This window comes from Ambystoma mexicanum, chromosome 2q (assembly GCF_040938575.1).
Source record: "Ambystoma mexicanum isolate Mex_15411 chromosome 2q, UKY_AmexF1_1, whole genome shotgun sequence".
Taxonomy (NCBI): domain Eukaryota; kingdom Metazoa; phylum Chordata; class Amphibia; order Caudata; family Ambystomatidae; genus Ambystoma; species Ambystoma mexicanum.
The window spans coordinates 618194751-618215719 of record NC_090924.1 but is presented as its reverse complement, the minus strand read 5'-3'; the positions used below and the strand labels follow the sequence as shown (position 1 = coordinate 618215719).

At 50.4% G+C, this 20969-nt stretch overlaps 1 long non-coding RNA gene across 1 annotated transcript in view; it reads left to right on the top strand.

Annotated features, from left to right (window-relative positions):
• The window catches only part of LOC138569635 (uncharacterized), a 74247-nt gene that overhangs the window by 42908 nt on the left and 10370 nt on the right, over positions 1-20969 (top strand). Inside the window, exon 3 of the long non-coding RNA XR_011303283.1 lies at positions 2553-2719. This is a non-coding gene — a long non-coding RNA (uncharacterized lncRNA). The remainder of the gene's footprint in view (positions 1-2552; positions 2720-20969) is intronic.

Genomic DNA, 20969 nt, shown 5'->3' with positions numbered 1-20969 from the left:
GCACTTCAGCTTTCCTAGCATCTTTTATCACATGTATTTCAAACAATATTTGTTCCAGTGCTCACCATACTATGTTGCCTACACTGTACAATGTATTCACTAAGCCCCTCTTCGATGTGCTTGACTATCTGGGTGTATCTTACACTAACTATGCGGATGACACCCAGAGACTCATCCCCATCACTGGTGACTACACAGCCGACACCAAAGCTTTGAATAATGTCTGTTTGGTCATCCAGGCCTGGATGGCTCAACATGAACTCTGCCTCAACGACGATAAGATGGAGCTCCCACTACCAGGATCCACTCATCGTCTCAATAAACTAAACCAAGCCTATAAATCCTTCACTATTGACGGCAACGACATCAAGGTCTCCAAAGACACCAAAACATTAGGCGTTTATTTAGACTTCACCCTATCCCTGAACAGACAAACAAATGCTGTTAGGTCGGCCTCGGCCTACACATGCAAACTTATCACCGCCTGCAGACCATTTCTGAACACTCACAATTGCACTACACTGGCCAGAACTCTTATCATGTCCAAAATAGACTACTGTAGTGCCCTCTACCTAGGGACTAGCCAGTCTAACCTCAATAAACTACAAACTATTAAAAATAATGCCATAAGGGCAGCTCTCAATATTCCCAGACGGTCCCATATCTCCACTTTCAGATCTGACCTTCGTTGGCTCCCGGTAAAACACAGAATTGCCTTGAAAACGCTAGCTCTGACCCACAAATGCCTGAACAACGATGCCCCACCCTACCTCTCATCGTGTCTTGCACTTCATTCCTCCACCCGTCCTATCAGATCAACCCAAATTCACAGCCTCACTTTGCCCAGATTCAAACTCCAAAAAGCGGGTGGCGTGAGCTTCCCTGTCCTAGCTTCCAAACTGTGGAACACTCTGCCAACCCACATAAGAACTGAACCGTCCTTTCTAATGTTCAAAAACAACGCCGAAGCTTGGCTGTTAACCCAGAGAGCATAAGGTCCCACGCCAGCCGGTTCCTTATCTGTATATATCTCATTTGTGTATATATGCCACACTGTATCGTTCTTAACTTGTATCCTGTACTTATGCACTACCTGTAAATCTCGCCCTTTGTATATTGCTGTAACCTGTACTTAAGATTATGCGCCCGGTTGCCCTCGGGCCTGGTGCGCTTTACAAATAAATCAAATCAAATCAGAAGTTAAGCCATGCAAGAATACGGTGTGTTTTGAAGCAACGGAAGCAAATCTGCAGACAGTACAGGGTAGCCAGTTCCCAGTTATAGTTCCGCTACATATCCCTCCTAGGAGGAAAGATCATAATCCCATCTTATGATGACTCGCACATTCATACTACAAAATGTTACAACCATGAAAGCATACTCTCGCCTCATGGGGTCATGATAAACACCAGAGATATGTGAGAGCCGTAATGTGTTAAACGAGGTTTCACGGGATCGCTGGTTACCTTTTCTTCCCGGGGTTCGTGGAGTCGAGGCAGCCAGTCTGTCGGAGCGACGATGCCGATGAAGCAGTAACGCAGGAAATTAACCCAACACCCTCCTGACAATAAATGGCAGGATAGCACTGGACCAACTCCCAACGCCACGGGTGGCACTTCTCTGCATTAACGTGACGTCGGGACAGTGTTTCCACTGGCAGAGAAGGCGAATGAGTCCTTAATCACCAGAAGATGGATGAGCAGTTCTTCGGGACTTCCAGGAAGGCAGTAAGGCACGGGTACCGGCAGGGCACAAGGCGGAGGAAGGGAAAAGGCCAAGCAGCAAGGACAGGAAGGACTGACCAGGGAATCCCACGGAACAGGAGACAAGGAAGGGAGAAGGCTAGATAGGCAACCCAGAGAAGACCCCTCCAACCCCAAAACCAGAAAGTAGGTAAAGACAGAACAGGGCTGGGAAGCCAGGAACTGAAGGAACCAGGGGGCTGGAAGGAGAGGAAGGTAGGAGGGCAGGACAAGGCAGGGCAAAACTAGCAAGGGTAACTGGAGAGACTGAAGCACAGGAAACCAGGCTCCAGCAGCACATACACGGCAACAACCGCGTTGAGACGCGTTGTCTCCGTGTATGCGAAGCCCTTTTAAGGTCCGGGGCCAAAACGAGGCCCGGAACGCAAGTTCGCGTTACTGCGCATGCGCGAACGTCGAACACTGACGATCCGCGCATGCGCAGAACACGCAAGATGGCTGCGCCCACGGACCGCGGAACGGCGTGAGGAAAGACGCCACCGCGGATAGAATCTCCATAAAGGAGGAGACTGCCGAGGCCGAGGACCCGGATCCCCATAGCAGTTAAGTGGCGCACGCGAGCGAGCGCGCGGCGTGACATAATGGACCATTTGCACCAATGAAATAAGAACTCGTTGAGGTTAATTTATCTTTGCTCGGCCTGGTTCAGGTTGACCTGTGCAACATTCGGATTTTCCTTCTTTTTTCTCTTTATGTTAATGTCATATTATCTATGACTTATTCTGCTCATTGATGTGCATGTATCACTACGACTAATCAATCAAAATAAATGCTCTTGTTCCCTGGCAGCAGCGTGAATAATTAGGGGCATTGCTCAAGAAGAACAGGGTTTTAAAAAAGCTGGCAAGCTATGATGGACTCCAAATGATGACCGCCCTACTAACTCAGAGCAAAACACAGCTGTTCTTCCATCTTACCTTACTCTCTTATGCCAAAGCAATGGAGGAAAAAACAAGGTAATCTTCTATGTCACACATTCTGAACCCCAAAGCTCCTAAAGGTACCCCGATGCCCCAACCGTCAGTCACGGCTACAGAACAAGTGCAGAGTTTGTGTTCACTTAAGTGGGATTAGATTGAGACACTGGGCCCAATTCTTAAAGGTTTGTCTAGAGCAAATGAGGCGATTGATGCTCATGTCAATCTAATATCTGCCCCAGCTTTCTTGCACGCGATTCGCAAAGCCTCAAAATGGAGCAGATCTGGGTAAGTCTGGAGCATCTCTAAGGCACTCACGTGCAAATATGATTCACAAAGATTTGCCCAATGGCATCTCGGAGATGCTCCCTGCTTCTCTAAATGTACTCCAGTTGTGCGCTTTGTGAATGAGGTGTAAGGAAGCAAGCGCAACGCTGAGATGCTCACCGGCATCTCTTGATTGGCTCGAGTGCAGAACTTTGACAATCCGGCCCATTGAGGCTTTGATTAACATGGGCAGTGTATCAATCACATACCTTTCAAGGTCACGCATGCCCAACCTTTTAGCAGTGACGTGCCTTGCGAGGTTCCAGCCTGAACAACTTAATAAACCCCAAGGGCTGATCCATCCATGTAGGCTGTGGCTGTGCTAAACATCCAGAGTCTGTGGCCGGGAACTGCGAACACCCACAGCTCATGGGAATATTAGAGAAGACAACCGACGCTACCCCTTCATCATCTAAAGTCGCCCAGGGTCATCAGAGGAAGTTACACTGACTGACAGAAGTGCCGCCAGCCTCAGCGTAGCTGTGGCTGGCTGGCATTTTGTCAGCTTGCCCAACATAATGGTGGGCGCATCTCCCGTCGCGGCTGCGGCGGGATGATGCGTCCTGCCAATGTTGTGTGGGACCGGGGGCCCCGGCAGGGCCTCGGCTCAGCCCCACTTTCTGGAGACTCCCCGGCAGGCCCTGGCCCACTTAAAGCTCTGGCTACAGGCGTTTGGCTGTGTGGTGACTAGCGAAGGGATTTGTCCGCCCGCACCTCCCCATCCGGAGGTGCGCAGGGCTCTTGCTCCCTTGTATGCTGGCGGGGCGTGTGACTACTTGGCCACATTTAGGGTAGGATTTTACCAGAAAGAGGTACAACTTCTGCTGCCTTGGGAATGACTTGTGGATTAACGACAGGTTTAGACCAGCCCATAGGGTAATGCCGAATCCCTGACCTGACTCAGTCTGGACCACTTTTTGGGGCCAATGCACGACACTTTAATGGCACTTAGTGCACTGCTGTGCAGTTAATAGTTTTGAATCATTCATCACGCCTAGGGTGCTTTAAAGAGCACACATTTAGAAAATGGTCCCCAAAAATGTTCCCCAAGTGTTACTTCCAGGGTCTACTCTTTTGACCTAGTTCAGCCATCATCAATGATTACTTCACTTCTGCAGCGAGACTATCAGAGCAGACTGGCTGAAGTCATAGGCATAAGTCACTGACTAAGGTGAGATATCTTGTCCAGACCGGAAGACGAGTGGTGTTTAGACAGTCAGTGGGGTGGGGATTAGACATAAAGGGGTGTGGGCCAGTCAGGAAAGGATGGAGGCTTGAACAGGTAGATGTGGGTCATCGCAGGAAGAGGTGTGGCATATATATGTGGTCCGGTTTGTACAGAAAGCTGGTGGGGTTTAGTCTGGAAGGCGTTGGGCTTGGACAGGAATGGACAGGGAGTGACAGGAAGGGGTGGGGCATATAGGTCATGCCCTAAAGTGGGTCATCTTGCCCAGGCAAGAAATGAGGGAGCTCTGGACAGGAGGTGGGGTCGGGCTTACGCAGGAAGAGGTTGGGCATAGCCAAGAAAGGGAAATGGCCAGCTGCACTTTTTAGTTTGAAAGAGTGTACCCTTTTTTCTCTACCTGAGTTAGAATAAGAATGTGAATTGGTTTCTTTAATGCAAAGCCTACATGATTTGCAAACACTTAAGGTTTGCTGGGTAGCTGGCTCATGATGGCTGCGCCAGTGTTTCTCAAGGGTGCAGATTACTTTCTTGTTTAGATGGAAGGCATGGGTGTAGAAGGGTGGGCATTGAAGAGGGCAAGATATATTTTATCTATAAGGAGCAGTGCTATCTGTAAAGCACATTACATCGAAGCAAAAGAGTCACCGTTAGACCCCTTCTCAAGAAAGTTAATCAAGGAAACAATCACAGCTTGTAATGAAGATACAGTTTCATTTTGTAGTTTTGAATATGAAACTTATTTACCTTAGTATAGTCACAGAAAATAGTTGATCTAACGAAAATAGAAAGGAATAAGCTTGTAGGGAGGCTGGTCGAGATATTTTGGCCTTCATTTATGTATAGGTGACAGACCAGGTTAAAAATAAAATAAATTACACACAGAGAATCATTCAGCATAAGTATTACTTGTCATTTATATAGCACCTTTTACCATTATTATAGTCTCTACGGGCTGTTAGTGGGAACGCCTTCGGAGGACTGAAGTCCAGTCTGTTGGAGGTCATGGAGTAAGATTGGGATGCATGTGTGCTTTTGGCCAAATAAGGCTTAAAGTTAGCCGGGCTGGTCAGGCTCCAGTAGAGTTAACCCCATTCGGCCAGGAATGTGGATGGGTGCTGCGAGGAGTCAGGAGATGATGTAAGTGCTAAAGACTGTTCAGAATGCCCAAATGTGTCATAGGTCTTCACTGCATTCTGAGGTCAGAGATGTTGAGACGTAGTCTGGTGTAAGTAGACGGAGAGTTATGTGAACAACACAACCACATTTTGTTATAGTCCTTGCTGTATTCTGATATGTGCGGGTAGGCATGACTGTGGCCGTTGTCCACTGGAGTGGTGCGGTATACGTACATAGCACAATTTAGAGGTGATTTGTTGTTCGTGCGCAAGCTCAGGTAATTGGCGTCTTCTGTCGATTCTTGCGGCTGCGATAAAACGGTTAGCGACGAAGTACCACCAGGGGGCGCAGAGATGCACTGGCTGTCATGATGCCTGCCCCGGGAAGCCAGACCAGGCCCAGCAACCCCGGAAGCAGGCATCATGCCATTTGGAGCATGCCCAAAAACCCCAGTTAGGGGCTGTTTGGGTGCAGTCCTCGCGCCTATGGCGCCAGGCTCATTAGGATAAAGTCAGTCCTGGCTCATTACAGAAAACCTACCTAATGCAGACCATGCTGCATAACTACCTGGTGCAGACCATGCTGCACGAAGCCACAAGCCAAATGGTGCTTAGGGTGGACTATTTTACCTAAGGGACTACTTTCTACTCGGGTGGGGGCTATGGAAGAATACTTACCTGGGACTTCTTCCAAGGCTATTTAAACCACGCCCGGACAGCCGCACGTGCTTCGCGTTATTCTGCATTCAGCAACGTAACGCTCACCGTGCCTTCAGCAGCTTCCAGTCTTCAGCCACGCCCGCTTCAGTCCTGGACCACCTGGAAACGAAAAGAAAGAAGGAGAAGGGATTTAAACTTGAAACCTTACCTGAATTCTTGATCCATCGCGCCGTCGATCTTGAAGAAGAAGTCATCGCACGCGCGCCGCCACGCACCTCGCAGCGCCGCGCTGAACTCACCATCCAGTGCAGCTTTTCCTCACTCCATCGCAAACTCTGCACAGACCGCTCTCCGATATCTAAGGGGACAAGAAAAGCCAGGTGAGCAAGGAATGCAAAAGGGCAATACAAGCTACCCCCAAAGACTTACCGGATTACCACAGGGGGGTACTCACCTCATCTCGGGTCGGTGCAGTTAACTCTGCATCACCGCCGCACCCCGGCCCCTAAGGGGAAACCACTGGACATTACAAGCTACCCCCCAAAGACTTACCTGATTTACCGCAGGGGGATACTCTCGTCATCTCGGGTCGGCACAGTTAACTCAGCATCATCGCCGTACCCTGGCCCCTAAGGGGAAAACCTCTATAGACTTACCTGACTCTCACCAACTGCCATTTGGACTCTTTGTGGTGGTTAAACCGGCAACCTACAAGGAATCGGAAAGAGTGAAGATCAGACATTTGAACTCTTACAAACTGTTGGATTCTAGAGTCAATACTGGAACTCACCAATTCCTCCACGCCAGTGAAGTAACTGGTCGTCTACGCGCCCCTGCGCTCGATGCAGGATGGAGAGCTCATCTTTCCAAACCATCAGGTGAGATTAAGAGGGAACATCAGGAGTGGTCAGTGGGCAGACAACGGGAGTGGAAGGTGGGTTAACACTCAAATTACAGAAGGTTAATCCCCCTTTCTCCTTTGCAGAAAGATATTCATACGAGCCTACAAACGAAGTTAAGTGGGTCTGGCCAGTCAGTCATCTCGGCTCTACGTGGCACCAGGCCAGTCCAGGTCGACGCCCCCGTGGGAATCAGGTGAGCGTAACACTGACGCATCTGCACTAGTCTCCTCCAAAGGGCACCGTCAGAGGGACTTGAGCCCCCCCAGACCCCCAGGAGTGCAGTGCCAACCCCCCCCGCAGCCTGCTGACATCGCGGAGCCCCCTCACGCCCCAACTCTGGTTGCCCGACGCGGAGATTTCGCCGAGTTCTGGCCCCTTGAAAGAGGAGGGAGAGAAAGCTCCACCTTCCCCCATGCCGCGGCTCCGCAAGAAGTAACAGAGAGCCGCGGATGGGCTGGGGCCCACGGGAAGCGACCCCCCTCCACACTGGGCATCCTTGCGGCAGACCTTGCAACCAGTTGAGCCTCAACCAAGACACGCATCGCCTCAGGCGCTTGACTGCTCTGCACCGGGAGGGAGAGCGAGCCCCACCTCCCCTGGCGCAGCGGCTCCACACTGGGCTCCGGTGAGCTCCGGCCTACGTGAGGCCCATACCAGCGCCGGACGGCGCGGAAGAGCGCCCCCCCACCCCCGGACTCAGTGGTGGGGGATTTCCAGACCCATCGACACCCGGACGAGATCACTCAGCGCCTTTGAGTTGGTTTTCTTTTTCTGGGACCACAGCCTGGGGCCGTGTGCTGGGCCCTACGGCTAGTACTCCCCCAGGGGGCACAGGCGGACTGGGGAACTGGAGCGGGAGCGCATACAGAGGGCGCGGATTGCTCCCTCAAAAGTTTTTGGCCCCCTCACGACCCGCAGGGCCATTCTTCATTGGGATCCCCTGAGAGCCCGGGCCCCCACCGGCGGAGCGAGAGAGCGGGAGCCTCCCCCTTGCAGTTGGGCCTACAGCAGTCCCTCCATACCTCCCCCATTGGGCCTTCCCTGGATCCTGTGTTGCCCAAGAGAGGTGAGAAGAGAGCTCAGTGAGCTCCATGGGGTATGAGAGCGCCCCAGATTATTAATCAGCATTAAGGGCAAAGAGGATTACTACTGCACCTGCTGCCTGGCCTCACAACAGTGTCCGCCCCCTTGAGGTTTTTTTTTTAGCAGAGGGGTCCCGACATAACACGGGGACAGAGAGCGATAGACCCCTGTTGGCCGTGGCCGGAGATTTGTCACGAGTAACCTCCCGCCTCAACAGAGAGTGCAGAGTCAAGGTCGTATACAGAGAAGTCCCCCCGTTGCTCTCCCTCTAGAGTTGTTCGAAGGCCCAGCGGCGCAGCCCACTTGACCTGGGGCGTTCACGAGGAGACCTTGTGGAGATGGCCGGGGTGAGCTCATGAACTGGAAGGAATCCCTACAGAGATTTTGACGCATGCCCTCAAGCTCGCCAACCTGCCTTGAGATGGCGTCCCCGACGCATCAGGAAATGTCTGATACTAGCACAGTCACCAAAGGCATGGCTGCCCTCTTGGAGGAAATAAGAGGCTTCAGAGCGGACATAACGATACGGTTGGACACCTTGGATAAAAAAGTGGACAATATAGATGACAGGGTCCAAATGCTTGAAAACAACACAGCCTCGAAGGACATTTTTGAGACTCAATTTGACATGCGCTTATCGGAACTCGAGAGGAGAGAAGAGAAATGCTCCCTAAAGCTTGATGACTTAGACAAAAGGGAACGCCGCTGTAATCTGCGTTTTTTGGGCTTCCCTGAGCGGGAGGGCAAAACGCAAATGGACATTATCAAAGCTGTTAATGCGGTGGTGGGAACTCTTTTTGAAGGTGCAAATACGAATTAACCTACTATCGATAGAGCTCACAGAGCAGGTGCGGCTAACAGAGGCCCCAGATCCATTCTCGTACGATTCCATTATTTCACGGAGAAAAGCAAAATCTCGGAACTGGCACGTATGAAGGTTCCGGTGGACTGGGAGGGGGCCCGGATTTCGGTGTATCAGGATCTGTCCACCTTCACCCTGGCAAGACGTCAACTCTGCTCCCCGCTAACGAAAATGCTCTAAGCCAAGGGGGTTTGATACAGATGGGGATACCCTTTTTCACTTTCCTTCGAACTGGATGGATACAAATATGCCCTGGTCACGGAGGATGATATTTGCAGGGTGTCGGGAGAACTCCTCGATGAACCAAGCATGGAGGTGGGAGAGCAAGGGCACGGAAGAGAGCCGGTTGGCCCCCGGGGGACAAATGCTCCACAGGAGAGACGTAAAGTCTGAGGCCATAGGAAGTTTAGAAGAGTGGCTCCAACATCCCCTGGACAACCTGACACTTGAGGAACCACAGGACGCTTCACGGTCAAGTTTGTACTTTATTCCGAAAGGGGGAGCACTGTAAATGTTCACAATCTAAATGCGATAGGGGGGTGAGGGGGCTCAAGTTGTTGTTGTTGAAGAGTTCAAGAGCCCGGAGGGGGGAGACACTGGTGGCCTGGCTCAGCGACAGGATTAAGCCGCTGGTCTACCAGGCGTTCAGGGGGGAGGGAAAAGTTGGGGTTTGTTCAATGGGGTTTTAGCTGGGACAAGCCAAGTTTTCTGGTCTGCTTCGTAGCTACAGATCTGTTTTTTGACTATAGCAGGGAGCGGAAGTATTGCGGGAGCACTGAAATTAGTTGCTTTGTGGAGGGAGACATGAGCTTTTACCATCGCTGTGATGGATGATTCATTTCAATTTTTGACAGTGGGTTTGTTAAATGTACGGGGGCTCGATTCTCCCACTAAAAGGTCGCTGCTGGTGAGGGAATTTTCAAGGCTCCGGCTCCACTTCCTATTCGTGCAAGAAACACACTGGGTCAGGGGCAAGGAACCAAAGCTGAGGGCTAAAACCATTGAACAGGTGTATGCAGCGTCCTTTTTGGCTAAGAAACGTGGAGTTGCCCTACTGGTCTCTCCCGGGGCCCATTTCGTACTCAAAGCTCAGAGGGCAGACCCGGAAGGACGATATATCATGGTCAAGGGGGAGGTGAGGGGTCGGTTGTTTACCCTGGTTTGTATATATGCTCCAAATGAGGCGCAAGATGGCTTCTGGGTGGGGATGAGAGAGAAAATTATAGCTTTTTCCGAGGGTACTCTACTGGTTGGTGGGGATTTTAACATGGTTCTTTGCCCTGAACGGGACAGGAGGGCGCCCAACCCATGTCCTAATCAGCGACTTCATAAAAAATTGGCTGAGGCTTTCCAAACAGTTAACGAAGATCTGGGTTTGAGTGATACACACCACACTAGGCAAGATCGTGATCCCAACTTCACATTTTTCTCAAAACATCATGCTACATTTTCCCGTATTGATTATATTTTAGTTGATTCCACGCTTCGGGGAGAGGTCACAGAATCGGGGGTGGAGGTTGTTCCTTGGACGGACCATGACTTGGTTAGAATAAAAATGGGTATCCCCCCGGCCCTGACACCCGGCTCCCTATAGAGGTGTAACGACCTCCTTCTGCACGACAAGGAAGTGCACCAATCCCTCCTGACAGCTATTACAGAATACTTCTCCATCAACGATAATGGGGAGGTCGGGGTCATGGGAGTCTGGGAGGCATTCAAGGCAACCATTAGGGGCATTCTCATTGAGACGGGTTCGAGGAAAAAGAGGGAGAGGGGCCATGAGGAGAAACTATTGAAGGAAAAGATAGAGGCTATCCAACCGGGTGGGAAATTAAAAATGCAAATGTTCCCCAGAAAGTGGGAGGAGCTTCAAAGGTTGCGCTCAAAGTTGGCAGACCTCCAGGTGGGACAAACGGAAAGAAAGCTGTCCTTCCTGAAACAGAAGTACATGGAAAAAGGGAAAAAAGCGGATAAGATATTAGCTTGGAGGCTTCGCGAGCTCAGAAACGATAGAAGGGTGAATTCCATCCGTTCACCGGGAGGGGAATCGACGGTAAGAGATAGTAAAATAGCTGAACATTTTCGGCAGTATTATGAGCACCTGTATTGCTCGGAGTACGCAGGGGATGGAACCGAAATTGACAACTTCCTTGGCTCCCTCCCGATTCCCGGCCTCTCACCCAAAAAAGCAAGTACATTAGAACTCTCCGTAACCCCGGAGGAGATAATAGACACTATATCCTCTTTGAAGAGTGGGACAGCCCCAGGGGATGATGGGTTCACAGTCAAGTTTTACAAGACATATCGGTCAACGCTAGCCCCGTTTATGGCTAAGATGTTTAACTCAGCACTTCATCAGGGCAGCCTCCCACCCTCGATGATGTCTGCACTGATAGTAGTACTCCCCAAAGAGGGGAAGGATCCTTCCCAGTGTCACTCATATCGCCCTATATCCCTTCTTAACATGGATGTTAAGATCCTGGCTAAACTTTTAGCAAATAGACTGGCGAAGCTCCTCCCCTCCCTAATACATGGAGATCAGGTAGGCTTCATTCCGGGACGCCAGGGTTCGGACAATATACGGAAGACCCTAGACCTCATGCACGAAGCTTCAAGGCAGGGGGTGGAGGGCTACTTGCTGGCATTGGACTCTGAAAAGGCCTTCGACCGTGTTGAATGGCCTTATATGGGTAGAGTTCTCCAGAAAATGGACCTGGGGACAACTTTTGTGGGTGGGTCTCAGCACTATATAATGGTCCTACAGCAAGAGTTTTGGTCAATGGTGGCACATCGGAACCCCTTGCCTTATCTAGAGGAACCCGGCAGGGCTGCCCTCTTTCACCCCTTCTATATGCTCTGGCAATGGAGCCCCTGGCCATAGCGATTAGAGCGGACCAGGAAATCACAGGGATACGTTGTGATGATTGCGACTTTAAACTTTCCCTGTTTGCAGACGATATCCTGGGCTACCTAACCAACCTCCAGGTTTCACTACCTAGACTATTCGATCTTATAAATTACTATGGTGACTTTTCGGGACTTAAGATAAACGCGTCCAAGTCTAGCATTATGCCTATGGGTCCTGGGGACCAAGATATTGGGGATCGCTCCGAAATATTGGGAGTAAGAATAGAACGAGTGTCCACTGGGTATCTGGGTACCTGCATTCCTAGGGACCTTTCACTGCTATACCAGTGTAACTTCCCCGAAATTTTGGGCAAGATTAGCAGCGATCTCAAACGTTGGGCACCTCTTACACTCTCTTGGTTTGGGCGTATGGTTACGGTTAAAATGAACGTCTTTCCTCGCCTACTGTATCTCTTTGCAGCCCTCCCCGTGGTGATCCCTGATGCCTTTTCTGAGGTCTTACAATCCCGAGTCCTTCAGTTTATATGGGACGAGAGGAGAGCAAGAGTCAAGATCTCCACCTTGACCCTTCCGAAGTCTCATGGTGGATTCGGCCTTCCTGACTTTAGGCTACACTATAAAGCAGCTCAGCTCCGGGTGATGTTGGAACATATGAGAGAAGATATGAGGACATATTGGACATACATTGAAGATATCCACACCCACCTGAAAAAAGTCAGAGACCTGCTATGGGCCTCCCCTAAAGCCCTCCCCTCCCACCTCAGAACACACCCTACATTAGCGGTCCTACGGCCAGCCTGGAAACCGAATAAAGATAACAAAATGCTGTCATCCTGGCCGTCCCCTTTAACGTCATTGTGGGGCCCCCCTGTCAATCTAGACACCAGAGGCTTCCGTGATACCCAAGCATGGTCAGACATGGGTTTGGAGAGGATTTCCCAACTCTCCCGCGAAGAGGGCTTCATAGACTACGACCAATTGAGTGAGGCACTGGGCGACAAACCACCCTTGATCTTTGTGTATCTGCGCTTGAAGGGAATTCTGACTCACCCTCGGTGGGCTGACAACCTTAAACGCCCCCTCATCCCCTCTGAAGATGTAATAGCTAAAAGTGTCTCTCGAAAGGGCTCCCTATCTAAGTTTTACAGTACACTGATAACGGCTAACTTGGAGGGTAGACAACCCTTTAAACAAATTTGGGAAGAACGGCTGGGCATGACGCTGGATGACCACACATGGAGGGCAATTTTTAAAACTATATTCACGGGTTCTCTATATACTGCTGCCATGGAGCACAGCTTCAAGATTCTCCATTCCTGGCATCGCCCCCCGGCCACCCTGTCCAGAATGTTTGTAGAGGTATCCCCCTTCTGTCCTAGGTTATGTCTCCAAAGGGGCACATGGTTCCATATGTGGTGGGGATGTCCGGTCATTCAGGAGTACTGGTCGGAATTGCTCAGCTGGATTAAGGACATAGAGGGGTTCTGCCCATCCCTACTCCCCCTGGAAATCCTCCTGGGTACCCCCATGCCGGAGACGGAACAGAACGCATTCCCAAGGGTCATTGGGGCCATGTTGAGGGCGGGGAGGCTAGCACTGGCCCAAAAGTGGAAAAGTGCTCTAGCACCATCCAAGGAGGAATGGCTTTGCAAATTAAGGTCGATTTTCACCTATGAAAAGCTTACAGCAGTGAAAAATGACACAGTGTCGGAATTTACGCAGGAATGGACTGCGGTTCTCCTCCATGATGACTGCGTTTCAATGAGTCTGTAAAATATGCTTTATTACGTATCCTCTGTATCCATCTCGGCTCTGGCCCCAGAGTTAGAGTTTGGCCCTCAAATTGCTTTGAATCAAGCGGACCCCACGATGTCAAAAGTGCATAACAATGTATACAACGATGATTGAATGTTCTCTCGGCAACTTCCATAACCTGCAAAACCTCAAGACTTTGTATGCTGCAAAGTTGGAGGGTGGGAAGGGGGGGGCGGGAGGATGGGATTAAAAGATAAAAATGTTGACATCTTTGTTTGCTTTTTCTATGGCAGGCGGGGATTGCTGGTGCACCCTACCTTGTATGTACAATGTCAATAAAAAACAAATTTAAAAAAAAACGGTTAGCGACACGAGGAGCATGGGTTGTACTTCCAGGTTCTTCTAGGCGGATAACGTGGAAAGTCTCCCCCGCTATCGAGCACTTCCTGAACCTTTTCAGTTGTTACCTTTACCATGGCTGGCCTCTCCTTTAATTCATACATGCGCAATACCTGCACCCAACCCTTCCTTCCAGAGCAATTCCGGGACTGGTTCTTGATTGCCCTCCTGGAGTATTGCACCGGTGACCCCCCACCTGGCCTACTGGTGCAAGACAGGTCCATGGCACCCACCCTCCCATAACTTTAAAACATTAACGCTAGATAAACAGCACAGGAAATATGAAAGTCATCCTGTGCAATTATCTTAGAATAGAGCAGTGATACAATGGTAACTTGTCTGCAAAATCATCTAGGCATTTCAAACAATGCTCCAGAGGTCGAACAAAGAGATGAAAAACAATTTGCACCGAATCCGTGCAATAGAATATTCTGTAAGGAATTGCCATGTGGCAAGGGTGCAACACCCTGGCTTTTTTGATTTTGAGTACATTAAAATAATGCAGGTGATTCCTTCTCCAAAGGGGGCAATCTGCTAACCAGATCCCCCTTTGTTGCAACTACATGCCAAAAGCATAGCACACTTGTGCCTGCCGATGATTAGGAGACTAATCTGCAGCCTCCACTCTGCTCGTGGCCCAGAGAGGGTGCAAAGATCACAAGATGCCCACTTGACCACCGCAGCGCTAGTAAAGTCACTGCAGCAATGGGGCAACATTTAAGATCTGCCCCCTGTACCCAAACTATGATGATCATGAGTACCCCATGCTGATGACAGGGTAAACTCTAAGAATAAGCTATGCCTGTGTTAAGGCATAGTGCATGGCGATACTTATGATCATGGCTGACACACACCAATTGGTATTGCACATGTGTCACTCCTGTGAGTCAGCTCTACTGTCTAATGGATTGTGTATTCGGGTCAGATGGGCTGATACTGTCACACAGCAGGACAGGCACCCTGAGAACCCAGAATCCCTTTGATTCTCTTTGTGGGGAGGTAACCCACTCCCCCAGAGACAGCTGCACAGCAGACAGTTGTCCTGGGCCCAGGTATCAAAGGAGCACACCCATTCAGGAGGAGTAGCCTCACACCACGGTGCTTCATATCCAAAGGTCTTTGTTAATGGTGGAATGGACGGGGTGGGAGTAGAGTAGGCAGGAGTGCTCTGGACACTGAAAGAAGCCTTCCATTTTGTTTCTCACTGTGCCCATTGCCCCTTCCTGTCTCCCTACTTCCTCTGGAGCAAAGCACTGTGGGTGCAAAACCAAGAGGGCAAGGTCCACTCCAGCAAAGAGCAGGGATTGGCCACCTAAAGCAGGCTAGCTTTTGCCCATAAAAGAAGGGGCCTTGCAATCCTTCATCAGAATACCTTCATTTCCTCGAGGATCCTTTAAGGCTGAGGAGAAGTTCTGAAGACTCTCACCTGGACTTCCTTTGGGTCAATTGCACTGTCCAAAGCCCTCCACCGGAGGTGAAGAAGGAGCTGTCCAAGACAGAAGGAAGATATGTCCCCTAACCACTCCCAGGGAACATTAGGAGTGACCAATGCTGTGGACAAGGACCAACCAATCTGCAAAATATTTTCAGTGCCGGAAGAGCAGACCCTGAAGTGGAACATACTGTCATTGAGTCCCTTTGTGAAGGCCTTACAGCAAACCAGAGGGCCAGACCAGCCTGTTCACCATCACCACACAGAACGCTCACTGTTCCCTGCAGCTTGAACAATAGGGAAGCCACTGGGATGCTGTCTGTGTTCCTCCATCCAACCAAACTATTGAACTACCCTACATCATCTCGACGTGGAATCCTGTCCTCGCAAAGCACGTCACTTGCCAGGCCTGAAGCGTCTGCTCAATTCCCGTAACCTGAACCGAATCTCTGGAGGGTCACTCGCCGATCCAACCCGACGTCACATACACGGCTTGGCCCAGCTAGCCCGATAACTGCTGCCTCATTGACTGCACATCGACACACCCTTGATCACCACTTCATGACTGTCACCCACCGTCTTGAACCGCTAAAATGTCACTCACCAACCACTTCCAGCTGATAAAGCCATACTTGACATGGCCAACGTTGAAGCGTTTTTTGGGACTGCCCTGACCTGCATCACTTGAACCACCGCTGTTCAACCACACAGAGCACCAGCACTCGACCCTGGTCCACACCCACTTGCTGCCAGGACCTTCACAATCCCAAGTGCCCGACTGAGCCTGATCTGCTTGCATCTTCATTCGACCCAGATTTGATGCATCAGGCCACCAAGAACTGAATCCAGGTAATGTGACACTGAACTGCCCTCGCCATCCATTAGGGTCCTAGAGACTGGTTAGGGTCAGGACCTCTCCTGCATTCAACCCATATTCTTTTTGATAGTATCTAACCTAAAAACCTGGGAACTATACTCAGAGATCTACTTTCTCTAGTCTGTTGCCTCTCTTTTGTTCTTTCCTTTGGAGTTGGTTTTTGTATAGTGATCGCTTTCATTCTACTTGCAGATGGTGTGTTTTATGAAAATGTGTATATTTCTATAGAACCTTGATTGGATACGCTACTCCCTTTATTTTGTACTGTGATACTTTTTTTTGGGTCACTACTTGTTCACATTCACACCCATTTTAAGAGTATACCCTTCCCTCTGCCCATGTTACCCTAAAACACGAAGGTGGTATATCTCTTGACTGTCCCCGATTTACCTTTATGATTGCGTTGGGTTTTGGTTTGTAGAAGTGTGAGGGCTGAGTGGGCCATATATTGCCCCTACTCATCCTTGTACTGTTACGAGGCAGATTCCAATTCGTCACATATTCACATGCACTGAAACGAGCGAACCTAATTTTGCCTACAATGTAGAAGTGCACACCACCCCTTTTTAGTTGTGGCTTGTAGGTGGTATTTAAGCACCACCTAAAAGCTAAAACAATTGTATTGTGGAACAGCTAAAAGGGAGATTACAAGTTATGTTATGTTATTTGACATAGAGCCTACTGCCATTGTTATGGCTTTGAAGCGCTGTGGAAGGTCCTTCGTAAGACTCTAGCCTCTACAAAATGGAATTAAAAATAGCATAAGATTGCATGCAAGTGAGGAGGGACACATAGTTTGTGGGTTTTGTTTGGTTACTTACCAGCCATTGACTGCCCATGACCATGCTAATCCTTGTTGCCATTCCCACACACTTCCTGGTGCTACCTGCAAAAAATATCCTATTGGGATCTCTTTAAGCTAGCTCTATCAATTTGGCCTGTCAGTGTTATTCCTAAGCAGTTTGCTGAGAGTTAATGGCTTAATTGCAGTTATAAATGTGCTACTGGTGTGATAACAATGTCTTAACCAAGTGTGCCTTCAGCTTCTTGATTTATATGTTTGTGGCACTGAAGGCCTGGTATAAACAACATTGACAAAGCCATCAGTTGTGGCTTGTGTTTTGATATTAGATAGGGATTTGCCAGTCACAGACATCATGTGCCCAAATAGCCACACCATGTTCCAGCTGTTACATCTTATATGCAGGGAGTACCATTATGACAGTGCCTGGCAAATACCTATCCCATGTCTACACACAAGCCAAAACAGGTGGCCTTGGCAGTGTATGTTCGAGATACAATGTAAATGCCAATTTAAGTAGCCTTCAGGCATCAGACCATCAAAACAATAAGCAGACATGGATCCAACCAAGTTTCAGTTCAGCAAAATCATTAACTGATGAAAGGTCAGCAATGTCAGCAGAGCCTGCCAGAGCACAGCAAAAAAGTATTATATTACAGCAACACTCAGACGGAAAGTGCCAGGCACTTTTCGTCTGATCACAAGTTAGAACTAAAATAAGGTTTTTGACGTGACAATGTAGATTGAAGAGCAGCCAAACACATGGATGATAATGGAAATAAAAAGAGGAAATCGAATGTGCAATAATCTAGCACATCTTGAAAGGGATGTATATGACATTAGCAGTACCTGTGAATAGTTACTGTAGTCATGAGCAAGCACAAGTGGGCAGGACAAGACCCTTAAGAGTTTTCTCTTTAGTCAGATGTCCTGTAGGATCCCCTGCAGCCACTCAGCCCCTGCTTCTGTCTGCTGTTCCCAGTCATATGAACCCCGCTTCAAGATGGATGCCTGAGTGTAGGCGTCTGTAGCTAATCTGTTATGGTGCAGGTGGGATAGAAGTAATATGTGGCATGCAGAGATGCCACCCGCAGGGATAGAAGAAAGCGGCCCTAGAAAAGGCAGTATTTTCCTTGTCAGGACTGCATAACGGAACCTGCCAATAGCCTTTCGTATGGTCTATGGTAAAGAGATAGACAGTATCACAAAGCCGGTCAATAGGATCATCAATACGTGGCTTTTGGTATGCGTCGAAGGCAGATATAGCATTTACCTTTCTGAATTCTATACAAAATCTCCGGCTCCCATGGGGTATTGCCACCAACACGATTGGGGAAGACCAGAGGCTAGTAGATGGTTCAATAATATTGGCCTCAAGCATCTGCTTGACTTCTTGGATGATGGTTTCTTTTCTGGATTCAGGTAATCTGTACGGTTTTAAATATACCACTTTGCCTTCTAGTGTGTGGCTATGATAGTAAATATCTTCTACTCTCCCGGGTTCCTCTCTGAATGGTGGATAGCATGTCTCACCTAAGGACATTCTCTTCGCCACTCCCCAAGTTCCCTCAACCCAGGTGATCCTCCCTCAATCTCCACCCCAGGGTTGGTATCCGAAAGCGATGGCCCTTTCCTGGCCACCTGAGAGTGAGTTCCTAGGGGAAAAGAAGTAAGGACGCCCTCAGGTTCCTCACACTCTGCACACACTTTTAGACTTAATGATTTCTTAGCTTTACTTTATCTAACACAGTACCAGCTTGGTACACTATCCTGTCAGGGATTTTCTTTAATGTGGATTCTATACACTTACAGAACTTAAAATCTCTTGCTTCTTCTTCATGTTCTCTATATATTAATGGTCAAATGACTTGTCCTGCTTAATTTTCGATTTCCATTCCAATATGGGGATCTTTAACCTAATTGCTCATGGTTTCACATATACAAATTGTTGTCTGACCATTGACTAATCACCCATCATTTGTGCCCTGCTTGTGTGTTGGATTATATTGCTTTGGTTATTATCAATGCTGTAACACCGAATTAATGATGCATGTGTTGTATACAGCCTCAGAGGAAGCGCCTTACAGCTCGAAACACGTGTCAGGCTGTCCTGCTTTTATTAAATATTTGCAAAATGTGCAGTGACGGGAGCGTGGCTTCGAGTCATGGCGGCCGGTTTGGCTCTGTGAGAGCTCCCGGCTGGCGCTATGTTACCAGCCACAATGCACAGTGAATTTTGAATTTGGAGCTGATGAAAAGCGTTGGGAGTGCGGCTCAAACGAAGGAGCATGCCCTAAGAGTCTTCCGACTCGATTCCGTTATGCCTAACAGCTGTTCTGCCTGAGGCAGACCCATGAAGAGCCCAATCGCGGAGTGAGGTCAAAATGGCGGGCGCTGCCTAAGCCTAACTCGGCCACTGGCGGATCATCCAGAGGGGAGCACGTTACTCAGACGGAGGGCTGAGGAGGTGCCGGGACCCGACCACGACACGGTGAAGACACCGTGGTCTCCAACAGACTGAGCGGTAGGCCCCCGGCGGCTGGCTTTCTCATCTCTTCCCACCCCCGGCTCCCCCACCTCTCCCTCCCGCTACACGAACACTCTGAGGGCCGCCGGGTGGACGTGGCCGGCATGGGGCATCCACTGCCAGGTCTCTGGGGGGCTGCCGGAGGCTCTCCCCATGACTAACAGCAGGAATCACCCTCCGTTGCTGCAACACCAGCATGCCTCTGCAACCAACGGCCCCGGACATAGCCTGGAACCTCTGCGGGGAGGGCCTCCATTCGACTACTGGAGCACCCAGACACTACAGACCTGCAGGTTGACCGGTGGAGGGGAGTCTGGCCGGAGCCAAGCCCGGGCCACCATCCTCCTCCCCCCCCAAGACGCACCTGCAGCTGGGAGCTCGGTGAGAATCGCCCACGACGAATGGCCCGGCCTGCGTCCCGGACCAGACCCGACTGCTGCACAGGCCCCGGCGCTCTGCCCATCAAGCGCGACTTCCAGGGGGCAGCCATCTTCCGCGGCGGGCCGACTGAGGGCCCCGCTGGCCTCGCCGCTTTTCTGTGCCTTCCCGCCGGGTGGAGGCGGTCCTCCATCGGAGCTAGGCATTGCTCCTGCAGCAAAGTGATCCCTTGGTGCGCTGCCCCCTCTCACATTGCTCCAAGCGGCAGCGCACTCAGGACACTCCCTCCTGGATAGCCTGCATCCTCCTATGATCGGGCCCTGGGGCCCCCCCAAGGGCCTCCACACTTCTCCCACCTCCCTGAACGGATCCGCATCCTCACTGCACCAGGACTTCCACCAGCGAGAGCCGCGGAGTCTCCCCCTGCTCTCTACCTGCCCCGAGGGCCCCCACACTCCTCCCAACTTCCCAAACGGACCTGCACTCGGGGAGCTACCAGCAGCTGTCACCCCGAGCCTCACCGCACCTGGACTGGCACCAGCTACACTGCTCTGGATCTTTGCTGGGGGGGACTCTGCCCGGGGGCCTCCCTCCAGGGGTCAGCAGCAACCTGAAACTGTGCCAGACCAAAGAACCCTTCTCTGTGGTGGGCTGCCCCCATCAATATCCTAACTCAAGGTAAGGCGGCACCTGCCGCACCACGCTCAGCGGGACAATACCCCAGGGGCCCAGGAGTTGCAGAGTCGCCTGTGGGTCTCTCCCTCCCGAAGCCAAGTTTCTTGCTGGAGCTCACCTTGTCCGGACCCGGGGCTGCAAGAGGCGGCCACCTGGGCCCCGGTTCCCCCTGGACGCTCTGGGGCCTCCTGGGACTGGCCTGGACCGGGTGCCCGAAACAGACTCCAAGTAATCCCCTGACAGCAGGGGTTTAGTGCTCATCCCACATCACCTGAACTATCGAGCCCCCCCCCCTCTTCGAGGATCATAACCGAAGAATAAGCGCCTTAGGAGGATCCGCTAGAACCCGCAAGAACCGGACTGGCACGGGCTTACCCCCCCTATCCTACTTGCACGGGGCCGCACTGAAACGCCATGTCTAAATCCAATGAAACCACCAAG